The 17,506-nt window shown below is 38.8% G+C and overlaps 1 long non-coding RNA gene across 12 annotated transcripts in view; it reads right to left on the bottom strand.

The window, feature by feature from the left end:
* Window positions 1-17,506, bottom strand: part of LOC149122331 (uncharacterized) — a 375,722-nt gene that overhangs the window by 126,973 nt on the left and 231,243 nt on the right. For 3 of the 12 annotated variants that reach the window (XR_016220692.1, XR_016220687.1, XR_016220695.1), the window contains exon 3: window positions 2,693-2,761. The exons of 7 other annotated variants lie outside the window; for them this stretch is intronic. This is a non-coding gene — a long non-coding RNA (uncharacterized LOC149122331). The remainder of the gene's footprint in view (window positions 1-2,692; window positions 2,762-17,506) is intronic. 2 more of the 12 variants (XR_016220689.1, XR_016220697.1) reach the window with 1 other exon arrangement.

Below are 17,506 nucleotides of genomic sequence, written 5' to 3' on the forward strand. Positions count from 1 at the left end.
AAAAATGGCCCAAGTATTTGGATCCCTGCCACACATGTGGGAGACCCGGATAAAATTCCTGGCTTCTGGCTTATCCTGGCCCAGCCCTGGGCATTTGGGACCATCTGGAGAGTGAACTAGCAGATGGAAGATCTTCCTCTCTCTGCATCTCTCTCCTCTCTCTCTCTCTCTCTGTAGTGATGCCTTTCAAATAAATGAAAGTTTTAACTATATATATATATATATATGTTCATGACTTTGTGACAGCAAAATAATTTTAACTAGAATAGGATGCAAAAAAAAAAAAAAAAAAAAGCAATATATTGGGGGCCGGCGCCGTGGCTCACTTGTTAATCCTCCACCTGCAGCACCGGCATCCCATAAGGGCACCAGGTTCTAGTTCTGGTTGCTCCTCTTCCAGTCCAGCTCTCTGCTGTGGCCTGGGAGGGCAGTGGAGGATGGCCCAACTGTTTGGGCTCCTGCACCTGCATGGGAGACCAGGAAGAAGCACCTGGCTCCTGGCTTCGAAACAGCGTAGGGCCATCCATAGCGGCCATTTGGGGAGTGAACCAATGGAAGGAAGACCTTTCTCTCTCTCTCTCTCTCTCTCTCTCTCTCTCTCTCACCTACCTGTCAAAATAAATAAAAAAAGAAAAAAAAAGAAAAAAGCAATATATTAAAAAATAAAAGCTTTACATTAAAAGAATACAACAGAGCGGGAAATAAGCTTATTTTACATTTCACTCCCACAGAGATTTATATATAGAATACATAAAGAACTTCTAAAAAATCAACAAGAAAAACAAAATTCCATCATACAAATGAACGAAGACATAGAGAAGCACTTCATGTAAAAATGATATCCACATGGTTGAAGAATATATGAAAAGACACTCAACTTCATTGTCATCAGGAAAATCTTCATTTATATCACAATTCCAGGATAAACTCACTTGGAGAAGTAAAATTAAAAATACTGACAATATTGAGTATCAGAGAAGAACTCAAACAGCAATTTATACTTCAAAATGCTGATAGATGGGAAAGTTGACATGATGTCTTTGGGATGAATCTTGTAATGCAGTATATACAAATATTCTATAACTCAACATTTCTACTTCTAATATATACTCAGAAATGAAAATACACATCTTAAAACACATACATGTGGAAGGTCATAGCATTATTTTTATGAGCCAAAACTGAAATTTTCCATCAACAGTAAAATAAATGCCTTATATGTCTAAGATTTCTAAAATAATCTTAATCTATAAAATGAAAACATATACATCAATTTAAAAGAACTAACCACTGTTACACTACACTTATGTAAAACTTTAAAAAGGAAAAATTATGTATGGTATCAGAATTCAGAATAATACTACCTGTAAAGATGAGGGTTACTGTGAATAGGGAGGGTGAGAAAAGCGAGATCACAGTGATCTACTTATGAATCCAGATGATAGTTTCATGGATTTACTCATTTTCTAAAACTACCAAGATGTATATTTCATAGTGCAAACTTTTCTCTATATATGTTACACTTACACAAATGAATTTAATTTTTTGAAGGGAATACATGTGACTTAAGCAGAAAATGTATTCATAGAATAAACATATGGCACAGACTCATATGGATTGGCTACCCTTTTTATTTGAATCATAAAAAAAAAATGATGATCAAATATGTAGTCTCTAGAGAAAATGACTAAGTTAGGAAACAATTTATCTTTCCCTAGCACTTATACCTGTAGCTAGAGTATGCATAAAAGAAAGGGAGAGAGGGAAGGAAAAGGAGAGGGAGAGGGAGAGGGAGAGGATGAGAGAGAGGGAGAGGGAGGGGGAGGGGAAGGGAGAGAGGGAGAGGGAATAGAGGGAGGGGGAGGAGGAGGGGGAGAAGGAGAGAGGGAGAGGGAGAAGGAGAGGGAGAGAGAAGCAGAGGGAGGGGAGGAGGGGGAGAGGGAGAGGAGAAGGAGAGGGAGAGAGAAGGAGAGGGAGGGGAGGAGAGGAGGGGGAGAGGGAGAGAAGGAGAAGGAGAGGGAGAGAGGGAGGGGAGGGGAGGGGAGGAGGGGGAGAGGGAGAGAGGGAGAAGGAGAGAGGGAAAGGGAGAGAGGGAGAGGGAGGGAGGGAGAGGGAGAGGGAGAAAGAGGGAGAGGGAGGGAGAGGGAGAGGGAGAGAGGAAGTGGGAGGGGGAGAGGGGCAATAACCAGAAAGCCAGGAAAATCTCAAGGAAATGAACTTGTTCCCCTGATGTATTTTAGTTACTCCACATGTAACCCTTCTCATGTGTAATATTCAGGTGAGCAAAAGAAATACATCATTTAATTATTTTTTCAATTTAAGAGGAGACAACTATCTCTAATAAAAGCTAAGAAAAAATTATGAAAACATATTCCCCTATGCAGAAAAATCATAAGACTAGATAAAAGTTATAAAGATATAGCCTAACTCCCTCTTTCTATTGATATGATCATTGAGTACATCCACCCATTATAACTACAGAGAATCAAGAGGATTCTGTAAGTCTCCCCATTCTGGCATATGAAGAACTACTTGCTTCTCCTCTCTCATCTCTATCCTTATGTTGCATCTCTCGCTAACAGAAGGTGGTAAATATATCTAAATGACTGTAGTATAGTGGGGAAGTTATATGGATTCCCAGCTGTTAGAATTTCATTCACCGACTCATGCAAAAAAAAAAAAAAAAACATACCTATTAAGTTCCAACTATGTGTCAGACACTGAAGTAGGTTCTTCTCTTCCAGGAGCTCTTGCGTTCTAGCTATGAGTGAATGAGTAAGGGAGAGGAAATGGGAGGGGAGGGGAGGGGAGGGGAGGGGAGAGGAGAGGAGGAACCAAGAAGTCAGTCCTATAAAGTCAAGCACATTACAAGGAGGGCTGATGTCAGTGAGTGTTTAAGATAAATAATGTTTAACATGTGAACTTATAAACACTTCCCTTTAATTCTTCCATAGGTATGACAGCCTAAGTGATTTGCCCATTTGGCAAGTGGTATAGTCAGAAGGCAAAGCCTGTCTGCAGAGGGCAGGCCTTTACGGCACTTGCTCTCTAGCAAGGAGCAGCATTAGATAGGAAAGAAGCTCTGAATACATGTATAGATGGAACAGAGTCAAAAACTGAGATTAGAGAAACACACTAAGGCCAAATTTTGCCTGGTTTTATAAACTATGTGACAATTTTAGACTCCTAAGTAAATCGGGAACCACTGAGTGACTTAACAATGTGATACGGTTTTATAATTTGTACTTCTGAAATCTCACTCATTATGCTTCTGTCTGGAAAATGAATTTAAAGGGCTTAGGGAAGAAACAGGGGCCAGCATGGGGCAACTGTCATAATCTAGGAGATACACAGGAATATCTCCAACAAGGTGGCATGGATGAAAAGAGGAAAGAGTAGATGATTGCAAGATATATTTTTGAAAGCAGAGCAAATGATTTATTGATGAGCTGAAGATATGCGATGATAGTAGAGCCCACAGTGACATGTATGATTCTAGCTTGAACAAGTAGATGGATGGAGTTTCTGACATATGCAGTGGTCTGGTAAGATACACCAGCTGGCCAGCACTGCGGCTCACTAGGCTAATCCTCCGCCTTGCAGCACCAGCACACCGGGTTCTAGTCCCGGTCGGGGTGCCGGATTCTGTCCCGGTTGCCCCTCTTCCAGGCCAGCTCTCTGCTGTGGCCAGGGAGTACAGTGGAGGATGGCCCAAGTCCTTGGGCCCTGCACCCCATGGGAGACCAGGAGAAGCACCTGGCTCCTGGCTTTGGATCAGCGCGGTGCGCTGGCCGCAGCACGCCAGCCGCGGCGGCCATTGGAGGGTGAACCAATGGCAAAGGAAGACCTTTCTCTCTGTCTCTCTCTCTCTCACTATCCACTCACTCTGCCTGTCAAAAAAAAAAAAAAAAAAAAAAAAAAAAAAAAAAAAAGGACACACCAGCTGACAAATCAAGACTTCCTTTTTGCAATCCAATTTTTACTTAGAGGTGCCTGTGAGACATCTAGAAAGAGATGTCAAGAAGGCAACGGCAGATCTCAGGGGAACACTTGAGGCTGTAGACACAAAGCAAGAAGTTACCAGCCTACACAAAGAATATAAAGCCATGGGCATAGTCACAGTTACCTAAGAAGACAGTAGACAAAGAAGAAAAAAGCCAAACGTACCGCAAATAAGAGGGCCCACAAGAGAGGTGTTAAAGGAGAATGAAGTGATCAATGTCACCTTACTAGTTTGAGTAAAGTGAGGAGAAATAAAATACTATTGGATTTGGCAATATCAATTTTGTGGAATGTTAGGGTCTGAAGCAGACTGGAGAATGAATGGGAGCCAATGACGTAGAAACAGGAAGTATAGGCCATTCTTTCTTCTGTGAACAGTTATCACTGTCATTGGTCTAAGTTCTTCCTCAGGCTCCAGGCTCTAGAAACCATGTTTCTTACTCACAGATACAGAAAGATGTTTCACACTAGAAAAATGGAATACAACAATCAAATCACAACAATAATAAATTGTTTTTCTGTGAAGTAAAAAATGAATAAGAAAATTTAAAATAAATTATCAAAAATCAAGGAAATATTTGTAGCTCCTTTACTATTCTGATTGGTATAGTATTTCATGCAGTACAAAAAAGGATAGATATTTATCAAGTTTGGTCATGGTATATGTAGATATTCAATCACTCTTCCAATGTTTATTTCCTACTGTGATCCTGGCACTCAAGTAGACCATAGAATTCAAAGACATAGATGTGAACAAAAAATAAATCCTGTTCACAAGGAGGTAATAGTTTAGAGGGGGAAGAGAGAAGAAAACTCTGTTATGGGTAGTGTAATTTCATATCATAATCATAAAATATAATATAGCAAAGTGACAAGCTAAAAAATATGTTAAAGCAAGGATTGACTTTGATATTTGGGCCCATCCCTTGGGTCTTTCAAAGAAACTGTCAATCACCTGAAGTAGGACCATTTCAATGGCCATTTTGAACAATAAGTAAAATTATGCTAACAGTAGGCTCACTAAATTCTAAATAATTATAGTCTTTTGGGAAGAGGTATTGCTCTATACATAATTATGGCATTTTAGAATGGATTTTTCTTGATGCTAAAAATATATGCACACAAATCTGCATCACTGCATTCCCTGGTTTATTTTACTTAAACTTCTTGAACAAGAAAAGATTAAAGAACATTAATGAATAGGAAATTTTTAATTCTGTTAACTAAAATATAGATACTTTATTAAAAGGAATAGCTGTTTTTAAATATTATAAAATATATGTAATTTACATAAACTACAACTATCTTTGTAATTTATCAAGAATGTAATAATTTATATTCAATATGAATCTTAATGAATTCTGTTTCTTTTTAGAAAAGTATAAATGTTCTAAGGCATTGGCAGCCTTGGCTAAATTACTCATCAGGGGAAAGCATGCTTTATCCCCATCAATCATTTTAAATAATCTAACTTTTTCAGAACAACCAAGGAACACCTTTGGATGTGCAGGTGGAAGAATAGTGGGGTAAGAGGTTCTGTGTTTCTATGCAGTAAAATTTAATAGAGCAGTATCTGAAAGTATGAGACAAAAATCGGAAACAACCTCAATATCTATCAACATGAAAACATACCAATAAATTGTGATACATCCACACCCTGGCGTACTAAATAGCAATATATATTTCTACCGATACATGGGAGGATTGTGTTCAGCATTGTGTTGAGTGTATATTGTATGATTCTGGTAACATGAAGCTCTAGATCACGTAAAATGAATATATGGTGATAGAAATATGAACATGGCCGCAACTGCTTGCAAAGAGGGATTACTTGAAAGAATCACAAGGAAACTTTCTGGGGATGGCAAAACATTGTATTTTATACAAATATGTGGTCAAATCTTATCAAATCAGAATCCTTAAAAGCTATCCTTTTTACTACACACAAATGAATATTCTTCAGGTAACAAAAAAAAAAAAATTTTCTGGGAGCCTAGTATTTGGGAACAGACTTTTTTTTTAACTTTTATTTAAGGTATAAAAATTTCATGTATTTCCTACATACAGATTCAGGAACACAGTGATAATAGAATGATAATAGACCAGGTAGTCCATACTTTCAAAAAATTCCTCTTTTGAATTTATAAGTGATTATATCTTCTGAAATCCTCTTTTTAAATTTATTATTAGTTTTTTAAATTAAAAGAACAAGAATTACTGAAGATCCTTTAAAATACCATATCAAGTTTTAGTCTTTCTATTAACAGAGATACTTAAACTTCTTTTTCAGGAAGATCAACTGACACTTTGATGTTTATTTTAAAGATGCAAAATCCCCCACTTGAAAAAAAGAAAAAAACCTGCATCAACAATTCTGGAAATAATGAAGGACCTCATTTCTCATTTTGACTTCTTTCATTCTCTTCATGGAACACTTAACTCAATTAAAGTTGTTGACATGCCACAATCCAATTTTTAATGTCATGATGCAGCAATTGACCTCTTTTGCTCCAGGGTGTTCTTTTATTAATCACATTTATATGGCACATGTTGGCTCAAGCCTCGGAGTGACAGGGCCCTCATGAGTGACTGTTAATTAATTGATTTTACCAGAAACATCTTCTCTAGAGCAGGACACGGAATGTTGAAACAAACAGTGGGATTTAATGTTTTGAAACTCAAATGTGCTGCACTCATTAAAAATTAAGTAACAGTGGACAGTTCTTATTCAATTACCACCCATTGGATATGAGATTAAAAAAATGGAAGGGATTACGCTTACTGAATATTTCTGCCTAAGGAAGGTCCTGTCTGAATTGAGAGTTCCAGCACAACACTGTTTTCCATGAACGTGGTTCTCAAATTGTTCCTTTGGGTCACTACAGCAAAGCTCAACAGGGGTGGAAGGCCATCAATAAGCTGTACTATAATAAAATTACCAGTTCAATTTCATTTCACATATCTTCAAAGAATTTTCACATGTGCTTTATTTAAAAAAAAAGGTATGCATACAATGTGGTACACCCGGGAGGGTTATTATAATTTTTTCATCTACAAAGACATTAGAACACCATGAATGCAGATTGACCTTTTGCCCCATACCAATTTGCTCATCTTCTCACCAGGACAGCAAGTCAATTGCATATGTCCCCTGATGGGAAGAGCAGACTTTAGCATGTCTGATATATGCTGCTTAATTTATAGGTTGGAGAGCTCTGAGAAAAAGCAGGAAAATGGAGTTTGAGCTACAGAAGAGATAAAAAGAAAGATCACTGTCACAGCCCAATTGACTCTGTAAATAATGCTGGGCTCCCTGTGGGGGATTTATTGTTACCACTGAATTTACATTTTAAAAATCTCTAGTATTTGCTTGCTGGTGAAACTTTAACCTGAAACATAAATCCTACCCAATTACAACATGTGAAAAAGTGATTGTTGGCTAAACCGTAGATTTCAATACACAGAACATGGTACTTTATCTTTGTATTACTATCATTGTTTCCCCAACTTTGTCAGATTTTAAAATTGCTTTACTTTTTTTAGGCAAAGACCTAGTCTCCATGATATAGGTACTCATTATTTCTACATAATAATGCTGATGTTTGTGCAAATAAAAAAGAATGTTTGATAGGTAGCCAAAGGAAAGTAAAATTGTAAATCGCCATGCTTTTTTTCCAGAGAGTGTATTTCTATTCCCTTACCTCAACTGCATTAAAACAATTTAACACTTCTCTTTTCAGACCCAGTCAGCATGATTCTCATCATTTAGGTTATTAGAGTTTATTGCTTGAGCATGGAACAGCAGTCTCTCAAATTGTATACATAATCTTCTTGTTTACAGATTGGGTCAAGATCAGTGTCATGATGTCTAGGAAATAATTTTTCTGAATATCTGAATCACCCTCCAAAACTAACCCCAGAACTAAAAAGAAACTTAAAGGTGCATCAACCACCTTTCAGGGATGCATTAAAACATATACTTACTTGCAGTAGGAGAAGAAAATCTTAGTAGATACCACCCACAGAGGGACTCTAGTCTAAGGATGACATACAAGAACACAGAGACCTTTGAGCAACTCTGAAGCTGATTAGAAAGATAAAATGCACTCCATTAAAATAGAGGAAAACATGGGAGGTAAAGACATCTATGGTGGGAGAAATAGTGCAGGGAAAAACACAACCACATGTCTTTCTGAGAAAAATATAGCTTGAGAAAAAAACTGCTATGGAATAATTTTCTTATAGAAGTGATAATTGAGATTTTTCAAGAAAGTAGTTCAGAGCTGGTGTTATGGCACAGAGGATTAAGCTGTTGCTTATGACACCAGCATCCCATATCAGAGCACCAGTTCGAGTCCCAGCTCCCCTACTTCTGATGCAACTTCCTGTAATGCACATGATAAGGCAGCAAATGATGATCCAAGTACTTGGGCCCAGCCACCTATGTTGAAAGACCCAGATCTCTTGGCTCCTGGCTTCAGCCTGGCCCAGCCCCAATTGCTACAGACATTTGGGAACTGAACCAGCAGATGGAAGGAAGAGCTCTGTCTCCCTCTCTGTTGCTTTGCCTTTCAAATAAATAGATTTTTTTTTTAAAAAGGTAGGTCAATAAGGACACCAAAGAAGCAAAACACACAAGCAGAAAGAGCAAAAGCAAGATGAGAAAATGTTCCTGGATTGTGAACACCCTTTGTAAATGCTGAAACCTTACATGAAAGCAAAAGTTTATGTTTTTTGAATTATATTGATGATGACAAAGGAGGATGGCTTGAGTGAGCTGAGCACATGAACCTGTGAGCAGGTGGATGGATTAGAATGGGTAAGGTTGGACCACTCACTCTAGTAAAGATAGGAAAAGCTGATATTAAATCTTCACAAAGCATTAGGACGCTCTTGAAATTTCTTAAATTGGAAGGAAAATCATAAGAGCCCTGCTTTATTTATATTCATCCATCAGTTGTGTACAAGATGCATCACAGTGGAATAGTCCAAATGGGTCCAACTTTTATTAAGCACCAGGCACTGTACTGGACTCTGGGAGTAGACAGATGGTAGGGACACTGCCCGTTAAGAACCTTGCTGAACTCCATTCTCCCTGCAACTTGGCAGTGAGAGTGTTATGACAGTGTTGCTGTGGAGGCAAGAGGAGAGTCACTTTAGCTCAAGCTAAGTGGGAAAAGGAAGGTCACTGGAGTAGGTTATGCTTTGAACTCACTTTTGAAGTTTCAGTACAACTTACTAATGGCAGGAGGAGAAAGACTGTGAGATATGATATGGAGAACAAAGGCAGGCCTCTAGGTCATATTATGGGGCTCAATATTGATTTTATAGATGAAAAAATATCATTATAATTATAATAGCAGTATGGTCAGATTCATGTTTTAAAAGCACCTGTCAAGCAAGTGTTAGGATGAGGCAAGATTGGGAAGAAGGAACCTAGTTAGGTTACTATAATAATAATCCTGAGAAGAGAGTATTAAGCCTATGCAAAAATGGCAGTAACAGAAAAATAGGAAATTCCAGATACATATGAGATGTGAAATAAAAGGGTTGACTGGGTTATATGGTTGATGGGATAGGAAAATTAAAGAAAGAAGTATTGGTGCTGGTGTTGTGGCATAGCAGGTAAAACCGCCACCTGCAACACCAGCATCCCATTTGGGTACCGGTTTAATTCCCAGATGTTCCACTTCTGGCCCAGCTCCTTGATAATGGCCTAGGAAAAGAAGTAGAAAATGGTCCAAGGGCTTGGCCTCCTGCCACAGTCCCCTGCCACCTACGTGGGAGACTCAGAAGCTCCAAGCTCCGAGCTTTGGGCTGGCCCAGTCCAGCCAGTGTGGCCACCTGGAGAGTGAATCAGCTGATGGATGATCTGTGTCTCTGAGCCTCTCTGTCCTCTGTAACTCTGGTGTTCAAATAAATAAATACATCTTTTAAAAGATAAAGAAACAAGTATTTAGGATGAGTGCTGACTTTTGGTCTTTGTCAGGTGGCTCATGGCTGATGTGTCTGTAATCTTCAAAATACAAGGGGATGATTCGAGGGAGGGAAGAACAGCGAAATCTATTCTCAACGTATTTGATGTGCGGTATCTAGGAGGCCCAGATAGACAAAGTGGGCTATAAATCTGAATCTCAGCGCAGTGGCCAAGGTAAGATTTATAAATCTAGGAATTGCTAGCATTTAGGTAATTTTCAAATGATGAGTGAGAAGAGATATGTAAGGAAAAGGAGGAACCTGAGAAAGGCAGTGGGCAGATGTCAAAATTCTGGGAACCACAGTGAAGGGATGCAAGAAAAAAATAAGAAATGAAAAAGGAGACAGAAAAGAAACTGGCAAAGCTCTAGAGAGAAAACGAATAGGACAGAGATACATTGGAAGCCGAAGCAGAGAAACTGCAGGAGTCTAGCAGAGAAAAGCCTGCCCTGCACTTGATTAATAGACAATGGAGGCTGATTTGATTCAGAGGGGTTAATGGAAAACTGAGTCCTAATTCCTCACCAAGACTTGAGTCCTGGGAACTGGGATGAATACACTCCCACTGAGTGAAGAAAGCATTTGGGGTACATGAGCTTAAAAGACACCTTGTGGGCATGAGTTTGTTGCCAGTCTTCATTTGCCGGCCTGCCAATTGACGCGGGTCTACAAAATACTGGATGGCTTGCGACTCAATTGCATTAAAACTCAGCTCCATCCCTGTGTTTAAGGACTGTTAGGCTCAATCAAGGAACTCTTAACAGTTGGTAGACTTCACAAATCAGAAGGAACAAGACAATTTCCACGAAAGACTGTGATCCTTATAGTTGTTTCCTTCCCTCACTTTATAATGGTGTCATTAGTTAGACTTCCAGACACCACATAAAGTGAAACCACTCACTCAAGCTGACACTTATGCAGGCTAATCAAATGCCTGTGAGGTATAGCAAATAACTAGCCATGGTATGTGAAAGAAGTGAACAAAATCATAAAAGACACTCGTAATATCTTGTACAGAGCCAACAAGTAAGGCTTCTCTCGGCAATGAGATAAATTTGAAGGTGAGTATTTATGCAGGCAGTTCAATTCCTACTGAAGTGCCTGGAATGAACTACACCCACATCAGCCAGTGTGTACCAGCAGTGTGTACGACATCCTAAAGACAGAGCAAGCTTTAATCAGCGACAGTATCAACACACACTCTTCTCTTGCACTGACAAGAACAGCCATCTGACTGCACTTTCCCACGTTTCACAGAGTCGTGCAGGTAAGGATGTCATTCAAACTGTCATATTGAAGGGGAACATGGAAGGCAGGAGTATGCAACACCAATCAGGAGGTGCTGCAGGGTGCTGTCACCTTTCCTGCAGCATGTTTCCAACATCAGTGAAGGGCACTCACATGTGTGTGACTGTAAGGGGAACCTGGTGGCCTTATGTGAGTGTCTCAAATGGTACTTTGAGGACATCCCCAGGGTTTTGATATTGGTTATTAAATCAAAGCTGGACCCAAAGATACTTAGTTTTATGGCCTTGAAATTGTATGGATCTGTTTAGATTCATGGAAAGTGAAGAAACACTAAACAATACAATAAAAGGAATATCTTAAAATGCACTGTGAAATTGGCCATGTGGCACAATGTTCTTAAAACAAAATAGAACAATTTTCTTTCATCTCCACTACTTCCTTCATATCTAGCCATCAGTAAAACCAAATAGAAGAAGTGTTAAGTAAACTACACGAACCACTTTAGCCTGTAGAGTTCATGGGTGCAAGATGTTCAGTCACTTGAAAATAATGCTTTGCACTTCAATAGCATCTTTAGGTCGAGGGTCTTGGAGTACTGACAAACATGAATTACCTCTACAAAACTCTGTGAATCTACCCACACTTTGGACTGGCAGTAGCATGCCCCACTGCACTGCAAGTCATTGGCAGAGTCAGAAATAAATCCCAAGATTCTTTTGCTATTCTTTTGCTGCCTGTGCCTCCTCAAAGCATGGTTTGATATTTCTGCCTCATTTTGAATGACTGGTTCTTCAAATATTAGAAGATGCGACCTCAAAGACAGGAAATTTCTAAAAGTAAAATGTCGACTCTGACACAAAATTTAGAAAATACTATATAACTCAAACTATTATCTTTCAAAAGAGTATGTCCATGGCTCTGTTTAAGGGTTTCTCACAAGGTTGCAATCAAGACTCTGCTAGAAAGGATGTGTTCCAGGCTTCCATGGAGGTGGCAGTGTTGGTTTCATAGGTTATTGAATTAGATTCAGCTCCTCATTAGTTATTGGACAGAGGCTTCCTCAGTTCTTTGTGTTGTGGGCTTCTGTGTGTTAGTGTTCCCCCGAGAAACAGAACCAATACAGTGTGTGTGTGCGGGGGGAGGAAGGATGGATCTTTTAAGGACCTTGTTCATGCCATCATGGGAACTGAGAATTCCAAAATCGACAAAGCAGGCTGGCTGGCTGGAGACCTAGGGAAGAGCTGATGGTGGAGCTGTAGAACAAAACATTTGCAGTTGGCAGAACCTCTTTCCCCCAGGGATCTCACACTTCTCCCTTAAGACCCTCAGCTGATTGGATGATGACCACTCACATTATGGAGGATAATCTGCTTCCCTCATGGTCAACTGATTTAATGATTCATCACATCTAAAACGTATCTCTTTTTTAAAAATTTTTTATTTGAAAGGCAGAGTTACAGACAGAGAGGGCAACACATAGATTTTCTATCTGCTGGTTCACTCCCCAAATGACAACAATGGTCAGTGCTGGGCCAAGCTGAAACCAGGAGTCAGGAGCTTCATCCAGGTCTCCTGTTGGGTGCAGGTGACCAAGCACTTGGGCCACCTCCTATTGCTTTCCCAGGTGCATTACCAGAGAGCTGGATTTGAAGTAGAGCAGCCAGAACACAATCTGGCTTATCTTGCTATGCCACAAATGTCAGCACATAAAAAATATCTTAACATCTGGACTGCTGATGTTGACTACAAACTGGGCATCATGACTGCATTAGGCTAAATATTTCCATTCTCCCAAAATTCATTTTCTGAAATCCTTAAAGCCAAGATGATAGTATAAAGATGTGCAGCATTTGAGAGATGATTCAGTCATGAGAGCAGAGCACTCATGAATGTGATTAGTGAGTTTATAAAGGAGACCCCTGGGAGACCACTTGCCTCTCTGCTATGTGAGATTACAGTGAAAAGACAGTCACCTATAAACCAGGACATGGACCCTCAACTAGATACTGAATGTACCAGTTCCTTGATCTTGGACTTCCTAGTCTCCAGACGTGTAAGAAACAAATATGTGTTTATAAGCCACCCCATCCACAGGTGCTTGTTACAACTCCAGTAATGGATGAAGACAATGATTTAACCAACTTGATAAATAAAATTAGCCATCACACTATCGAGCAAGACAGCTTTCCTTCTTGAGAGCCTAGAAGCCAAGAAGTCGAGTGAGAATCTGGTGGAAAATTGAGAGTCGCAGTCTTCATAGCTTAATCATGGGTATTTTGCTGTATTCTATTGGTAAAGAGTCATGAGACGCAATCCACATGCAAGGGAAGATCATTCAAAGGCATGAAACCCAGAGAGGAAAATATCAGAGGTCAACTTAAAAGTCTGCCTATCATACTAACCCAATTTTAAATATCATTATATATAAACTTGTGTTATTAACCTCTATATTATTTGAAAATTGATGCTAGTTTATAATTTAGAGTGGGAGCTAAAATTCAAAAAACAAACAGAAAGAAAAAAAAGAAATTTCTGTGTATCAGCTATACTGCAAATATAGTGTTATAAAACTTTATTTTATACTTTTGTGAAACCAATGGTTGTTTATGCTACTATAATTTTAATGATCTGTGATTACTTTAAAATTTACTGTATATGGGTAAAAAAAAGAAAACCTAATGTGACAATCATTTTTTAAAAAAGGAAGCACCAAAATGCTACAAAAATTACAGAATTCACAGATAACACTTTTTAATATTTTTTCCTTATTATAGTCCTTTCAGGCAGTTGAGACTATTCTGTAAGTATGAAATAAACACGGACTTTATCATCAGGAACAGTAGTTGCTGATCTTTAAATGTAATCTCCTGGGACTGGTGCTGTGACATAGCTTGTGGAGCTACCACCTGAAACACTAGCATCCCACATGGCGCTGGTTTGTGTCCCTGCTGTTCCACTTCCAATCCAGCTCCCTGCTGATGTGCTGCGAAAGTAGTGGAGGATGGTCAAGTGCTTGGGCACCTACACCAGTGTGGGAGACCTGCAGGAAGCTCCTCACTCCTGGCTTCAGCCTGGCCCAGCTCTGCTGCAGCCAGTGGGAGTGAACCAGTGGATGGAAGATAGCTCTCTCGTGCTCTCTCTCTCTAACTCTGCCTTCCAAATAAGCAAAAATAAATAAATAGATAATGTAATGTGCTATAGGCAGAACTCTTGACATATCATTAATAAAAGTGAAATTAATAATGAAATATTAGAAAAGAATAAAATTTGAGAAGACATGATGAAGTAACACCTTGATAGTAGGGACTCTGTTTTGGAGCACCTGCGCCCCCATCCTGGGAAGGCAGTCCCTCCCCCTACCATGAGACTCTGGTCAAAACTATGATCTAAAACACTCGGACAATAGCAGTCCACTGCATCACACTTGGCAAAGCATAGAAACCCTGTAGCATGCTCGCTCAAGCTTGGAAGCTGCACCTGGGTTAATGATAAAAATGTAATTTGTCTATGTCCTACATATAATTTAAGCCAATACCTGGATTAATGTCAAGATTATAATTGAAATTGTTAAGATTGAACTGTATTGTTAAGATTATAATTGATATTAGTTTCCCATAGGTTTCAGGTTAGCTTGACCCCAGTATTGATGTATTCCCCCCTGATCCTAGCAACCATGTATTTCCCTTCCGATTTTGTGGCTTTTGCCTTTATAAACGCTGGTGCTTTGGGCTTTGGGGTCAAGAGTTCTTTAGGGCATGAGCCCACTCTCAGCTGCCAGCAATAAAGGACCATCCAATTTTATCAGTGTGTGGTGCTCCTCCATTTGTACTTGCTCAGGTACAACAATGTAGTTCTCAGATGGTCTAAACTGTGGCAAATATAAATAACATTATATTTGTCACTTTAACATTCATTCATAAATGTATAATCCAGTGGCATTAGACACACAGGGTTGTTTATCACTACTATCTATACCCACAACTTTTCATTATTCTCAACAAAAACTCTGAACTCTTTCAATAATAACTTCCCTTTTTTCCCTTCCTCAGCCTCTATTGTACTTTCTGTCTCCATGAATTTATCTAAGCATAATGTTTCCAAGCCCATCAATATTGTAGCACTTACCAAAAATTCATTCTTTTCTATGGCCATAGGACATTCCATTGTGTGTTATATTACATTTGTTTATCCACATATCTGTTGAGAGACAACTCAGATTGTTTCCAGCTTTTCCCAGTTGTGAATAATGATGTATTTGCTCAAGTCCCTGCTTCCAATTTTTTTGGATACGTATATAGGAGTGGCATTGTAGGGTCATATAGTATGCTATGTTTAATTTTATAAGAAACCACCAAACTGCTTTTCATAGCATTCCTAGACTTTTCAATTTCAAGAAATAAACAAACACATGTACACAAGTCCACAAATTAGAATCAATATGAAGTTTTTAATTTTTCCAGAGAAGCAAAGACCTTAAAAATATACAAATAAAACTCTTCCCTTCTATTACCACATATAATAAAAAAATTTTTACTATCAAAAAAGGCAGGAAAAACAATCTCAGAATAAGTACAGTTTATACTTTCACATTACTGTCATCTTACCTTTTTTAATTTCAGTATTTTTTAATTATAACATTTTATTTTATTGCTCACTACTAAAAGTGATTGTGAATTAGAATCTAGAAATTTACCTTATACCAGAGAAGTCTTTAGTAAAAGGTAAAAGATTTATACATGCTGAAGAGAAACCAGAGTACAAAATTTCCTTTTTTTAATCCTCTAAAATCTGGTACTTTTCTTCATACCTTTGCCAAAATATTATATATGTGTCCAGTCTCTCTTGCTTTTTTCTGTGTGGCTAATCACTTCCATCAACACCTCATCATTCCACACTGCTCTGCAAAGCAGGTGCAGGAATGGCACTGCCACATCTGTCCCTGTGTGTATCACAATCCCTGCCACTCCCACAGCTTCACTCTGGTGGCACTGGAGGTAGTTCCAGCCTTAAATCATCAGCTCTTTCACACGTCCGATTTGTTCTAACAGTTCCTGGACCATCAGTTTTCCTTCAAATCATAAAAAATGCTTAAAGTGTAAAGTAATATATTCCCATACTTTTGCTGAATCTATTGTTATCTCAATTAAAATTACACAGTGTTGATTTTGAGTTATCTTCAGCTCTTCACATGTAGATTTCACTTGTTGTCCTCTTAAGGTTTAAGTGAAAGAAATGTCAATCTGTGAAATTATAGTTAAAATTGGCAGTGCCCACCTCAACCTCTCAAAATCACTTAATTGAGAAGCTTTCCAAATTAGATACTCCATGAGTACACGCAGACATCCTAACTAAAATCCTCAGAGAAATTGGTCAGAGATATTTAATCTGACGGAGAAAAAATTGCCAAGGAGTTTTGATGTCCAAGAGGACTCTGAAATCTATAGTTTAACAAAAATGATCCCAAAAAAGGTAGATACAAAAATCTGAATGAAATTTATTGCTGGAAATACAATAAATGTCCCCATGCAATTGGTAGTTAAGAACATAGATGGATTAAGTCAGTTAATGAATTTACCGAGTATGCCACCTTTGCAGAGTTTCCCACTGAGTGACTGATAGCTGAGCAAAACAGAAATCTTGAGGGGAAAACTGATTTGCATGGACTTCAGAAAGTGAGACCTCTGATTAACTGTTCGAAGCTATTTACAGAATGTGCCCATACCTCATAGAGCACTTCACTAGAAGGTAGATGCACTATATAAAGAACAACCAGTGAGGATATGGGGAGGTGCTACTATGGAGACAGGACACAAACTGAAAAATGCAGATGGTGGAGAGCCAGCTCCAGAGCTCGGGAGACATTTTAGGAGACAATTTTCCACGGGTCTTTCACATTTCCACACATATATCCTCTGAGCAGAGGCATGGACTGCATTTTTTTCTGGACCATCTTACTGAGGATATTTGTAAAAAAAAAAAAAAAAAAGTCTTGGGAGATACAGAAAGGGTCTCCACCCAGACCAGAGGGCAGATCTGTTTCCTGACCAGGCTAATAAAGATAGCATTTTAGTATCTTAGTACACACTGTGTGCAGAGCATCCTCCTGGATCCTTTGCATGTCCTCTGTGGGATTGTTGGTTGTGGGGAGCCAATGCTAATGTGACACTCATGTTCCCTGCTTTAGGAGTCTGTGTCTTCTACCAATGTCTACTGAAACTGTGGCAGGCTAACTTTTTAACTTGCCATTTGTGTAAGATCTCCAACCCATCACAGTTCTTGA

The sequence above is a fragment of the Oryctolagus cuniculus genome, chromosome 14 (assembly GCF_051225735.1).
Source record: "Oryctolagus cuniculus isolate XC-2025 breed Fujian yellow rabbit chromosome 14, ASM5122573v1, whole genome shotgun sequence".
Lineage (NCBI taxonomy): Eukaryota > Metazoa > Chordata > Mammalia > Lagomorpha > Leporidae > Oryctolagus > Oryctolagus cuniculus.